The sequence below is a fragment of the Populus alba genome, chromosome 15 (assembly GCF_005239225.2).
Source record: "Populus alba chromosome 15, ASM523922v2, whole genome shotgun sequence".
NCBI lineage: Eukaryota > Viridiplantae > Streptophyta > Magnoliopsida > Malpighiales > Salicaceae > Populus > Populus alba.
Genome location: NC_133298.1, coordinates 15565228 through 15580907, shown reverse-complemented (window position 1 = coordinate 15580907; position 15680 = coordinate 15565228).

Sequence of the window (15680 nt, the reverse complement as noted above, 5' to 3'; positions counted from 1 at the left end):
CGTTGCTTTTCATTCAAATTTCAAAGCATCCGGTGCGTTTGGTTTCTGTGGATAAAATATTATTATCGGCTTAAATATTTTAATTTTTTATTTAAAATTAAAATTTTTAAAATTTTTTATTATTATTTTTGATATATTGATGTTAAAAATAAGTTTTAAAAATAAAATATTATTATTTTAATATATTTTTTTTAAAAAAACTTTGAAATATAATATTTATTATATTGCAAAACAAGCATTTAATAATACTTAAAAAAATAATATCACGCTTATGATTTTAAAGATATTTTTAACTGCAAAACAAGCATTTAATAATACTTAAAAAATAATATCACGCCTATGATTTTAAAGATATTTTTATTATTTGTAGCTTTGGAATATAATCAAAAGCCACAGCTTTACCAGACTAAGACGGATCCATGGAGTCTTTAATCCACTTATATAATTACATGTGTGATCACATGGCAACAATTTTTCATGAACACGAGTTCATCTAAGGGAATTGGATTCAATTTGAAAACTAAATGAAGTAAAGGGATTTATTTGACCAAACTCAAAATGTAAGGACGATTGTCGTCCGAATTTTGTGAGATGCCGGTCTTATTAATTAATGTGCCATGCTGATCTTGTTTAATAGACGGCTTGATTTGATGGTGGGGTAGAGTGAGAAGCTGCGGCATATTTGTGGCCGTTAATTTGTGTGAAGATAGCGTGATCTTTAGAGCGGTCTGTTGTCGATCGTGAAAAGTACAGTAGTATGGTAGTGGTGGTATTTCCTAGGGTTGTTTATATCCGTGAAGAAAAGGCTGAGGGCTGATTGGTGGCCACGTCACTTTTGAAGGGCACAGGTATCTAGGTGGATGGCAAGTAGACCGCTGTCATCTTGTGGTTTTGCACTCTAGAATATACAGTAAAGGTGAATAAATTCATGGATATATTTTATTTTTATATATTTTTTAAAAAGTTGAATGTTTTTATTTTTTATTTACTTTGAATTATTATTATATATATATTGTTAGTTCATTTTAACGTCTTGATATCAAAAATAATTTTTAAAAAATAAAAAATATATTATTTTAATATATTTCTAAGTAAAAAACAATTTAAAAAATAACAATTATTATATTTCCAAACAAACTCAAAATTACAAGAATAAATCCCTGGCATGTTATTTTTTTTCATCAGAAAATAAATTTTATTATTTTTTATTAAAAAAACAGTGAAAAAAAGATATGAACATAAATTTCAAAGAATATATTCAATTAAGTGGTATGTATGTTTGTGTTTGTAATTTGAATGGAAAGTTAAGAAACTTATATAATTTTTTTAAAATAACTATATTCCGCTCACTTATTTATTCATTGTGATTTCTGGCGTTATTTTTTTTTTTGAAAGAAAATATTCATTTTCACAAGGGAGTACATTTATAGGTCAATGTTGATAGTTATGTAACGTAATTAATATAGAATTTTTAAAACTAAATTAGTTAAAAATGGTATGGTAACATGTATGTGCCATCTTATGTCATCTACCACGCTAAATGGCATTGGCATAAGAGTACCTGTCCCCATCAACAACAAAATAAGGAGAAGAATATTCCTGTAATTATGCGAGTTTAGCTCTTGGCCAGATTTTTTTTCCCTGCAGTACGTCGAGGGTTCTGGATTAAGTGCTTTTAATGAAAAAAAAATATCTGCATGTTGCTTATTTTTTTAATAAAGAAAACAAAAACTCTATTGAGATGATTTGATAGACTTGAGAATTCAAAAAAAACTTGAATGATTAATTAAAATATAATATGATTTAAAAAAATATTTAAAATAATTGTTTTATATAAATATTAAAACAAAATCATAATAAATTGATTTAGATCAACTAGTATTAATCTATAAATTCAAATATTAGATCATGATACCTTACTATCAAAATGTTTTTTCTCTTTTACATGTGTTATTTTTATATATCTCTCAAAAAAATTAAAATCAATGAGTCAACAAAAAAAAAAATCAATTAAATATAACCATGTCATCAAACTCATTAAAAAAAACAAAATACTTATTTCTCTCACTCCAATACTAGCTTTTCAAATGGCTTTTTTTATTGGAGTGTACATGGTAACAAAAAGGCAAATTTATATTATTCAAAATGTTTTTTTTTATCACTTTAGCTTGTCAAAATAGCATTTTTCTTTGGAGGTGCTATAGTAATCTTATAGAAAAAAAATTAAAACAAGTTACGAAGTTCATTTTTCAATAAATTTAATGTTAAATGATGAATTTGAAAAAAAATCAATTAGAAAAAATACAAAAAAAATATTATAGTCAACCCAAGTTGCAAAACCCACAATCCAAGTCATGCGATCAGGACAACCTAATAGAAAATAAATTGAGATAGATTATAAAGCTCGATTCCTAAATAGCTTATTGTTGAAAGATTAAATTAAAAAAAATAAAAATAACTCGAGTCAATCTAGATTAACCAATCAAACATGTGACTTGAGTCTAGCCTCATAAAAAACCAAACGAGACAAATGACGAGGTCTAATTTCTAATCAACCTAATGTTAAAGAACGAATTTGAGAACAAAAAATTTAAAGAAAAGGTAGGAAAAACCTGAGACAACCCGCCAAACTTGTGATTCAGGTTATTAAATTGTAATAATCTCATAAAAAATAAATTTAGAAAAATATAAAATTCAATCCCCAACAAATTTGATATTGAAAAATATAATTGAAATTAAAAAAAACACTATTCTGCTAACTAGTATTTTTGGAGGAGGGTAAGAAAAATCCCTTTCTCTCCATTGTTTTACAATAAATTATAAAATAGTAGCGATATTATTTGAAATTAAAACAGTATCCCAAAATAATGTATAGAATTGTTAACCTAATAACAAATGGAAGGACAAAAATAAAGGAAATGAAAGTAATCTATCTTATATTTCAGCTGATGTACATTTTAATTAGGAATCACCACCATATTTTCTTAAAGAAATCATAAATTTTAAATATACAAAAATCCCTCATTTACCTGACAATTAAAAAAAGACGCCAAGAAGCCTGATTCCAAGTTTCTTTCTTCTCCGGTCATCTGCACACACGTGCATAAACATTTTTTTTTTTTAAATCTCCTTATTTTGTTTGTCCACAAAACTCCTTTACATTTTGGATTTATCTTCACCTTAGAAAAGAACTTATCATTGAAATTTGAATGGATTGAATGGTGAAATAGAAGTACATGCCACTCAATCCAGCACAAGATAAACGGCAGCTAGGAACTCGTGAACGTTGTGCATGTTTGATAATATAGTTTAAATTATTTTTTATTTTAAAAATATATTAAAATAATATATTTTTTATTTTTTTTATTTAATTTTTTTATTTCAAAAAAATTAAAACAATCTAAAAACATAAAAAAATAATTTCAAAAAAATATTCAAAATTTCTTGAAAAGCCTGTGTAACTACAATTTCAAATATGCACTTATGGAGGCGCTATGGAGATCCCTCCCCCCAACTACTTCATGGTTTCCAATTTATGCTTCCTTGTCACTAAAATCTAGTTTGATTGTCACATAAATTTGGTGCATGATGCACCACCTAACATTCATTTGCATATTTTTTTTTTAAAAAAGTTATTTACAGCCACAAGTTTAGGATAGCGACAGAAACATGTGAACAGACAGATATATCCCAACTCACAACCAACAAAAACCAGTATTTGTAGCCGTTTTGATTTCGGTTGTTGTGTTGCTTCACAACCACCAAAACGACAAGTTTTGGTCACCAAGATGAATGATTTTCCGTGGATCGCACCTAACAGTCCCTTTAGAGAAACAGGACGGTCATGTGGGGGGTGGAACAGCCAATGGCCACAACCGAATTTCTGTTTTTGAATGTTATTATTATGGTCATCATATGATGTTATGACGTCATTAAAAGGACATAAAATCGTGTGTCCTGTTTTATTGAGCAAATTTTCCTTTAGGTTACATGCACATTCTCTGTTATTGACCTTCAAACACATAAATGTTTCTGACCTCATAGTCCATTTCAGGAAAAAAATATAATATCCATTTTAAGAGCTCATTTTTATGCGTTTTTGCTTGTTTGAGAAATAAATTTATTTTTGTGTTTTAAAAATGTTTTCAAAAAAATTTTAATTTTTTTTACTTTAAATTAATATTTTTTTAGTGTTTTCAGATTATTTTGATGCGCTGATATCAAAAATAATTTTTTAAAAATAAAAAAGATCATCTTGATGCTTTTTCGGGTAAAAAATATTTTCAAAAGCAATCACAACCACTCTTCTAAACATGCACATATAATACTATAATAATCGCGTAAGTAATTTTTTTGGCTATCAAGCTGATATTCTCTTCTCACAATTTCTCCTAGTATTCATTAAATTGTTACTAAACTGATTTTAATTGAGTCACTCGGAAAAATTAAAGTTGAGTATATATATTTGTTACATGATTTGTCAAATCCATAATGAATTTTTACATTCATGATTTAGCTTATCATTATATGTTGGAGATTTTAATATATTTTTTAGTTAAAAAAATCTAGATTTTATAGGGTTGACTCGATATGATTTATTTAACTTGATGTATTTAAAGACAAATTAAACGACTGGTAAAAATATAATTTGACTAAATTTTCAAACTAGGTATAAATTCTTTTTTTTTTTAATTTACAGAAACCCCTATCATTCTACACATGATTTTTGTGATGTATTTTTTTTTATTCAAGTTTCCTCTCTTTATTTCATAATTTTCTTTTTTCAATATTTTATTAAAACGTATTTAGTAATTATTCAAATCAATAATATTTTATAAATTATATTTTAAGAATTCATTTGTTGGATGCGTGTTTGACAATGAATTAGTATAGATAAAGAAAAATATTATCCCTACAAAATTCACTTAACCAATTTTTTGGGTCTAAATTTGATATTTCCCGGTCATTTTTTTAAGCATTCAATTAAAAAAAGAAAAACTAGAAGAGGTATCTCTTTTATTTTTATGCCCACTTTTGTCATTCTCTTTATTTAACTATGAATTGCTACACGGCATCATAATATCTTTTAAACTGTTCATGAGTCATGGAAAAGTTCGATTTGACTCTTGAAGTTTATTATTTTTTTAATCTTGATATTTTTATTTAAAATTTTATGTTTATCGTTTTTTATTTTTTGGATGTCTAGAAAGGAGAGGAAAAGGACAGAAAAAAAGGGTTGAGTGAAAGATTCTGGCTGACCCCATTTTGATAATAAAAAAGATCATTAAATTTATATTAAAAATAAAAGTTTGATGAAGATGATTTGAGCCTGCCATTAATCATGCAAAAAAAAGTAAACTGAAACCACAAAGTTTGTATATATATTAGTTTTGAGGCTGCTTTATAGGGTATTTAGTTTGGAAATGTGGTTATTGAGGTTTTTAGGATATTTTTAGGTGAAGAGTTTGTTTGGAAACGCGGTGCAAATCATGTTCTCTTAAATTTTAATTTTTTTTTTGTAATTTTTTCAGATCATTTTGATGTGCTGATATTAAAAATAATTTTTTTAAAAATAAAAAAAAATATTATTTTGATGTGTTTTTAAACGAAAAACACTTTGAATTATAACAGTTATTACAATCCCGAACACACCCTAAATAGGTTTTAAGTTTGAGTTTTTGACATGGCATGATAAAGAAAAAAAAAAAAAAAAAAAAATAGGTCTCAAAAGATATATTAGAGCTCTGTTTTCAATACACTTAGTATTATTATAAAGAACTCAACGAAATGATTCTAATGATACCTTGGATGAACATGAAATAAACACCTTTGAGGTGATTCTTAAAAATATGAATTCTTGAAAACAGAGCCATTTTTATATTATCAATCATATTAAATCCTAAATTCATAGCTATATATAAAAATATGAATTCAATTCTTGATTGACTACTATGCCCTTTATACATTAATTTAATCAACCTAGCCTAGCATAGTGGGTTAATCCGGAACCGGTGAACCCAAGATCTTGGTTAGGTTTTTCAAAACAAAAATATAGAGTTGTAATTGGCTTCATCTAACCCGAATAACTTACTAGATAAACTTGAAACCCGAGCGAGACCTAGCTTGTTTTTCTTAAGAGTATGTTTGACAGTATGGTAGCGGTTGCTTTTCGAATAACTTTTCGTGCCGAAATGCATGTCAATGATATTTTTTTGTTTTTTAAAAATTATTTTTGATATCAATATATAAAAACGATCCAAAACATATAAATCATATTAAATTTTAACAAAAAAAAATTAAATTTTTTAAAAATATAATTTCAACCGCGTTCCCAATTGTTCCTATTAATAAACAAAACGCTTGTGAGAGGGATACAGACCCGTATTTACCCTTCTTTCCCTATTCTTCATTTCTTCTTCCATCTCACCCCCTTTTGTGTTAGCGCCGTTTACACTGTCAAAGTCTCACTTCCTGTAATCTCAATCATTCGATTGTTGACCCTGTTTCAAAAATAAATTATAGCTTAATTAGTGAAAGCTCATTGTAGCTTGCAGGTAAATAGCGATCCCTTTCCTAATTACTTGTAATTCTCCTTCGATTTCGCACGTGAAATAGTTAAATTGATTGCCCATTTGTTTCTACAATCATACCAATGATTCGTACTGATTTTGCTTTTAAAATATATTTTTTTTGCATGGATTTAATTCTAAATAAACCCTTCTGTTTTTGATTAACCTGAAAGAGAATTTTGTTAGACACAAGATATATAAAAAAATGAAAATCGATATGTCTTTTATTCATTGCTTTTCTTAATCTTTAATACTTAAAAATTGATATATTATTTTGGATCAATTAGATATTCGAATCAATTTGTGCGCCTCGACTAATTTTATAAGTTTTAAATTTAATAATTATGCAAGTCTCCAATAACCATTATATTAACAATTAAAGAGCTCAAACATGAAATAATAGGGAAAATAAATCTTTTAGTAAAACCTACTATATGGTTCTTAAAAATGAAATTGCTAAGGTGTCATCCATTAACTTTCTTTTGGCTTTATGCCTTACTTTCAAAACCGTTCAAATTTAATAACATTAAAGTGGTATGTTTCAATATTCTGAATAGTATACGGATGCAATCCATATGATTGTGAGTCGACATCTTTGAAGAGGAAGATTTTAGAGTTGGCAAATAAAAAGAAGGGAGAAGATGCATGGTGATAGTGACATAGGTCATTGAAGAGGAAGATGGGTTCGAGTCTCTTTGCCTCTCTGATTTTTGAGTTTGATCAAGTGGCGAGGATGGATTTGAAATTGGGTTCTAGTTTTTATGATCATTTTTCCATAAAAAAACAAAAAGAAAAGGTCAATCGGATTGATTCTTTTAAATTCGGGCTTTATCCTCAATTAATATCCAGCTGGGTTTTATAGATATAATAATATATTGCTAAAACTAATAATTAAATTCACTAATATCTAATAAAACAAAGTAATTTTGAATTATGGAAGTCTATGTACCACAAAGTTCAAGACAAAGAGTGCAAAAAATATCTCGTCTATGAGGCAAGAGCGACAACATGGTAAAAGATCTAAAATGCTTGTCTTATTTATCCTAGTTGACAAATAAGTGATAAGATTATGTCAAACTCAAATATTGGTGTTAGAATAGCGTAATTCAAATTTTGATGTGTTGACAAATTAGGTAAAACCCTCCCCCAGTGCACTCACTTGTGCATAAGAAACAAGGAATAATTTCATCCAAGTGACAGAAGCCATCCACATAGCTACGAATTAATTGTGTGTTTATATATATATATATATTATATTTTTACTGGTTATTTAAGTTATTCTTGAACTTATTAAATTAAATAATTTATTTTGAATCAATTCTTACATAATTTAATTTAAAATTTCAATTAAATAAAAAACAGGGTTGATAAATTTCAACATCATTTAATTTAATAATACTATAAAAAAAATCTTCAAACACTTAATATTATATTTTAAGTTTTTTAAAAACTATTCTGATCTATAACGAAACGTTAGTGGATGTACTAATATAACACTAAAAGGAGTAGGAAAAACATTGTTTCCTCAACCTATTAGCACTTTGGATCACAATAATAATTTATAATATTTTTTTTTTGTTGTTGCATTTTGACCTTTTTTTGGTTTTTAATATTTTTTTAATTTAATCTTTATATTATGTGTTTATTGAGATTTAGAATTTAAAAATCAAATTGTTTGATTGAATTTAATGATTTCTTAATATTTGTTTTTAAAAAATTAAAAAAAAATACTCCAGCCCACAACAAACTACATGAGAATGTACTAGTATCACCTAATATACTAGAAGTCTTGAGAAAAAAGTATATCTAGCATGGGTGTCTTTGAAATATTGTATCTGTATGGTTGACTAGTATATCACATGTAATCTATTACACCAAGATCGTCAAAATGAGTCTTGTATAGGCACTTAATGTTAAGAGGTCTTCGAACTTTTTAGGTGTGAACACAACTAGGGATTTGGTGTTAGCTTTTCAAGGTTGTCTTCTGGGTATAGGAAGTTAGTTTCAAAGTTAGATTAGTCTGTAAAAAGACTTTAGTCACATGTAATAATCATCTAAGACTTTTCTAATTTTTTATTTTATTTTATTTTATTAATATAAATATTTAAACCAGCTTACGCGCACCTCGATTAATCCTATAAATCCTGAAATTAATAATTATACAAGTCTCCAGTGATTATATAAGACTAATTTTAAAGCATACAATCCTTTTAATGTAATTCCATGTTTAACGCAACTTCAAGATGTATTAATCATTATTAAGAAGTTATAAATCATAATGTACCAATAAACATGATATAAGTCTAAGTAATATGTTTTATTTTATTTGATTTATGCAGAGAATTCATAAGAGATTTAAACAAACAACTTTATAAAAAAATTAGAACTACTTGGTAAGATAAATCTACCAACAAATTACATAATGTACATTAATTATTAATAATTTTGGTAATATATTAAATTCATTAAAACCCATTTTAACTGTTCAAAAGCCTATATCAATTGCATTATTATTGGTAAAGGCAAGGTTATATTAGTCCACTTAAAAATGATAAATAGAGGCTATTAAGTAAAAATGTTAGATTTCTCTGATTTGCATTTCTTAGCGAAACAAACGTAAATATCTTTGGCATTTAAGAAGTCAAGGTGAGAGAAATTTCCCTGTACTAGACATCCTCTTGAAAATAAGGTAAAGAGAAACTAAAAGTCTTACCTAACATAAAATCTGAAGTCTTAATTTAATAACAACCAGGAACATAGATTTTTTATTATAATTTTTTTTTTATATTTTACTTGTATCTCTATGCATATTTAAAGATTTTTTTATATATATTCCTCTCAGGTTTATTATATATATTTTTAACCCGAATGAACAAAAATAATGATTAAAAGGTTCAAAACTTTGTTACTATATCCATAAATTCTAATGAATTGTTGTACTCTATTTAAAATTATTCTAGGAGTGTTTTTAGTGTTACTGCATGCTACAATCCTAAATTTCTTCTAAATCTTTACTCCTTTTCAGATTTACTTTTAATTATAATTATTTTTATTAATACTTTCAATTGCTGATTTATTAATAAAAAAAATAAATCTTGGTGGCATTTTGTTTACCTTATTCTTTCCATTTAGTTTCCGAACATGGTTAGGAGAGGGGTTGGCAATGCGCGACGTTGAGATGAGCCTAACCTTTCACTAAATATATATACCAGCAAAACAGCCCAAGAAAACTAGGAGCATCCTCCATCAAAAGCTCAAAATGGCTGCCCCAACATCTTTCTTGAGCCCAATCCATTAACACAGTCAGCAAAAGGAAAAATTAAGGATGCCGATTACTGCATAAATCCTCTACCAAAAGAATATATATATATATATTTTTAAATAAATCCATCAAATAATTAAATCCGAGCTACAGAATAGACACCACTTACAAATTGTTTGAAATTGTAATAATAGTGATAGTTTAAAATATTTTTTATTTAGAAATACATTAAAATAATTTTTTTTTAATTTTTTAAAAATCCTTTTGATATTAGTATATTAAAAAAATATATAAAATTTTATTTTCAGTAATAAAAAAAAATTAAAATTTTTAAAAACATGATTTGTATCGTGTTTCAAACACTCTCTTCAATATATATATATATATATATATATATATATATATTTTTTTTTTTTTTTTTTTTTTTTTCTAGCCCAAGTGGCCAAGTATATCTGGGTGTCCTACAAGAGATTAGATTAGGGACCTAGCGAATAAATATCAGCGTGTGTGTGTGTGTGTAGACATACACACATGGAATCTGAATGACACAAGAAAAAAGAAAAGATCAATGGAGTTTTCAGAGGAGCCGCAGTGCTCAAACCAACGAAAATGACTTGTTCTCAGAATGGCGAACATCACATTTTGCCGCTGCCATGTTTAGAATTATGGGCTCATTTGCTTCAACCTCCATCAATCCATTAATTGTTTGTTTGATTCAATCACAACAAATACTGTGACGAAGCTTGGTCCCTTGACGAGTTGATGTTCAAAAGATCTACAATAATGCACTGCCTGTTAATTCCAAGCATGCTAATTAATTAACTACATGAAATCACCCCCCATGCTATACCCAGTTCTTAATTATTTCTCCAATAAACAAGTTAAATTAAAGACAGCTTCCTCCAAGCAGGGTGATGTGAACCATCCTCATGTGAAAAGTCATCATTAGCTAAATCCAGGTGCATGATTAAAAACGAATTAGGAGAAGTTTGAAGTTGCATTCCAAATAATATTTTATTTTTGAATTGTTTTAATGTGTTTATATTTAAAATAATTTTTAAAAAATACTAAAAAATATTATTTAATATATTTTTTATAAAAAAAAAACACGTTGCAGAAATACCACACACCCTCTAAAACTAATTAGAAGGCTGGCTTGGGGGCAGTGACAGTATGGAAAACTGAAAATTCACCCTTAACAAATCAATTGATTTCCGTGCTTTGAGTAAAACAAATCAACAAAAAGAAGTGTTTTGCTAGATCGCCATGTTCTTTCTATGCCTTCAGGGACTGAGTCAATGCCAAGACATGCAATCGTGGGACTGCTACACAATCCCATTTTCATTCCATGTACATTCGCCAGTGGACAAGTCACAAGTATAGTTCATGCACCATGTCAAAAACTGTCTGAACCTAGATGTTTGCGACCAAGAATTAGCATTGGTTGTGTAACTCAGTTAAGAGCCAACGAGAGTAAACGCCAAGTAAGATTTAAACTTAAACTATAGTATTATAACTGTAATTATAGATCAACAATAAGTGAGCGGAAGAGCAGGGAAAAAGAAACATCTGGGCCTAGAGAGGACAGGAACATCAACACATGATCACATGGCTTTGCACATGCAGACTACTTCCTCTCTAAAGTAACGACAAACTGCAAAATGGGTCAGCTCCAATGGCTGGGGACTTGGGGCTTAGAGTTTGCTAATACTGCACTGTGACCTCTCATGTACACAGTTACGAGCACTGCTAATTTCATCTTCATGGGTATGCATAATTTGATCAATGCTGTTCTCTTTTAGCGTACAAATCCAATTCTAAGATCATTGTCTCTGTGTGATCTATGATTAGCTAGCTAGTTACTCGGATATGTCTTTATATATATATATATATATATATATATTTTAATGCATGTTCTAAGAGCCAACCTCTAATCCATGTAATAATTCTTTAAATTCCATACCAGCTAAGAAAAATCATTGCCCTACTAATCATGTAGTAGATGATGATCATTGGGCATTCGAAGAGAGAATCCAATGCGCCAAATTGCGAATACTTCCAGCTGGAATTTACGATCATAATACGAGCTTGTTTTACGTACAATGGCAATAATGTATGCTAAACTAATTATTAGTACTATGATAATTTGGAAAAGAATCATGAAAAAGCTTGTAGAACTTGACCTTTTTAGACGACTATCTTATTCTGCTCAATGCATATTTTGAGGTTCATTTCTTCTAATGGATTAATTTAGTTTAAAAATTTGCTAATAATGTAGGTCTGTCATTGTTTAACCAAAAATTTGTTAATAATGTATGTTTGCCATTTTTATATATCTAAAAATAAAAAGAAAGTAGGATATAAAATGTACCTAAACTCAAGAGAGATGATCTTTTTTCTTGGTTGTCGTGCTCAAGGGAGCTGAACTCTTCCCTTAGCTGTGTCAATGACATTGAGTCTAGGAATGTTACCAGAGATCAAAGTTTTTAAATCTTCATAATTTTTTAAACTTGTTAAATTTAGATTTATAATCCATCGATTTTATTGCATTTTACTCCTTTGATTTCTACCTGAATCACTAGCTAATTACTAATTATCTTCCTCCTTGTCATTTTTATTAAATGGGAGATTTCAAGTAATTCAAAGCAAGACTTGCTATTTAATTTTTCTTCAAGTAATTGATTATTTTTAATCGATAATTATAATAGGACTAAAGATGTTGACTTAGATACAGTGGAAGATCATTAATTAGATGTTAAACCGTCATTTGTAACATTGAATTTATTACATGCATGTATATCATCCATTCATAGCATTTGTGGCAAAAAAAGAAAAAGAAAAAGAAAAACACAAAAGGCCACAACCCCACCATGCAATTCATCTGTACGCATATACAAAACACATGCTAAGGGAGTATAAAATTTCTTTCTTTCTAAACATGTGGGGGTGGCCGTGGGACCTGGAGATCCCAGCTCCCAAGGTCCCACAAATATCAGTCCTAGCTATTAGGTGATTATCGAAGGAAATCAAGGGCATATTGGTACAGCTATGGGCTATAAAACGAGGGCATGCGTGCCTGTTCCCCTGGCACAAACTTCTTTCTCTCAATCTCTTCAACAACTTGTTAGTCGTAGCGACACCTGAGTTTCCTCGATCAAGGTCCGAGAAGAAGGAGATCGTAAACAGAGAAGTCGAGTGATCATGAAGAAGAGGCAGCAGCAACCACAAGAACAGCAGAACAAGGGGAGGGAGAATTACAACTATCAACAGTACAATCAACACCAACAGCACATGCAGAAGCAGATTCAATGCAACAAAGGAAAAACCTGCAAGTTCAAAAGAAGCAGCTCCAGTCTTGAAGAAGATGGTGCTTCCTCAGCTATTCTCTTGCTTGCTTGCATTGCCTGCTCTCCCTCGTATTGACTGCAAAAGAGAGCTAGCTAGATATATATATACATATAGTAATAGATATAGCTAGACTGGTGAAGCTCTCTAGATCTCAAAAATCAAAATCACCTTCTCTCCCCCGCTCTTCTTGTTGCTTAGTTTTCTTGGGATTTAAATGTTTTCTAGAACATGCATTTTATGAAGCTTTTTTTTTCTGTTAATTTCTGTCTTCCATGCTGGACTTCGTTGCCATCGTCATTCCCTCTTTGGTACGAAGATGTAAACTAGAAAAAAAATGTTTTATGTTAAATATTTCGTAACATATGAACCATTAATTAAGGTAATGGTACAGAGTAACGCCCAAAGATTTCTAAAGCAACAACAAGAACAAAGGATAAAATAGAGAACACGGGAGCAGGATCGGTTATATTTTCAGACAGTGAGGCCCATTTTCATTTCAACTACAGGTTTATATATATATATATATATATATATATATATATATAAGATCTTTCGGTTTCTAGAGTAAGTTGAGAATTTAATTATTTTGTTTTAGAAATGGGAAAAGAAGAAAAAAATTCCATGAGAAAAGAAAACGAAGGCTGGCTAATTATGGAGAGTTTATTGATTTATATTGTCCCACCAAAATTAAAGATTTTTTTTTGCTTGGTTGCTGAAAAATGAATTCCGAATATTTCAAGGAAAATGATTTTTTTAAAATGAATTATTTTTAGATGTTTAATTATAAGTGAAAAATGAGATGAAAATCATAATTTAATGTTTGGTTGTGTAATGTAAATAAGCTAGAAAATAATATTTTCGAGTTATTAGATTTTTTAAAATAGTAGAATTTCTAAATTATTAACTTTATTCACGGGACTCATTTATTCATTAGAATATAAATTTGAAAAAATGAATTACTTTATTGTAATTGGCTGTGCAATAAAAAAAACGAGTTGAAAAATATTTCATATATAATACTTGTATTTGATGTACATTAAAGAATTAATTATAAAAATCAACCTGTGACATTAAAAACAAAAAGTGTTTTCCATACCTCGAAATTAAAATATAAATGTAATATTCATAATTGAAATGAAATTATTTTAGTTTGTTTTATAATTTATATTGCAAGTTAAATATGTTGTGAAATAAAAAATAAAAATGAGGGTGAGAAGTAGCATGGAATAACAAAAGATTTTTCACTTAACAAGAAACTTCAAAATAGTTTAAAATAGCAATGTGTAAACATAAATAATAATAAGAAGAATAACAACAACATAGATTGTAAAATAATTTTTTATTTTAAAAAAGTTTAAATAAATATTTGAAAGTATGATAGTGCTTACTTTTTAAAGTGATTTTTATTTGTAAATATATTCTAATAATATTTTTTTTTAGTTTTTAAAATTTATTTTTAACATTAACATATCTAAAAATAATAATAAAAATTAATTTTTAAAATTTTTTACAACAGGACCTAAAATTGGGATTCGAAGAACACTTTTCTCTCTTAAACCTTATATTTTTTCTTTTACTGAACAACTCTTTTCATTGACTTATTTTCCAGGAGTTATCAAACAATCGGAAAGTGAGAAAAGTGTTTCCTAAGAAACAAATTTCTTACTACCAAACAAAGCGTAAAAGGGGATTTATCTGCAGAAGAATGTGTATCTTCCACTTGTAAGCAAGATAACAAAAGTAAAGCAAAAATGAAAAAAAAAAAAGCAAAAAATATCCTAATAAATAATTATGATGACCTTCCTTATCACCGTTTTTAACCCTGCTGTCTCCAACCATATGCTCCCCCTCACAAGCCCTAGAGGAGATGCCTACCCCTTTCATTGATCGGTTTATTAATTGTTTACCAACTAGTGTATATAAACCTCGTGGAGTGCTTTTGTAATTTGTAGTATATCTCCTCTCTGGTGTTTCTTTCTTTGTTACTTCTAAAGCCAAAATTACCAATCTATTTGCACAAGTATTGGCCTCGAGGTTAAAAAAAAAAAAAAAAAAAAAAAAAAAAAAAAAAAAAAAAACTGCCTTCGACTCCCCTGTACCCTGTTGATTATTTAACAACGACGCCATCCAAAATTCAAGAACCTCTATAAACTAAATTACATGTGCACCTACAGAGACACCAAAATTACCAATCTATCTGCTCAAGTATTGGGCCTCAGGGTAAGCATGCAGCGCTTCACTCTCCAATTTCATTAATTTTTTTTATGTTCCGATTTATATTACTTTCGGTGCAAGTAATATTGATAATGGAATTCTGATATCTGCTCTTTGTATAATCAGCGTAGATTTATGATTGAAAATTCTCCATTTTTTTTACATCCACCAATAACAAGGTCATCCTAATGTTTCCAGGTAGAGAATCTTAAGAGTAGCATAATGTCCATCCATTTTTGAAAGCTGCCACAAAATGTAAATTGTTGTAAGGAAGTGAATCCAACCCC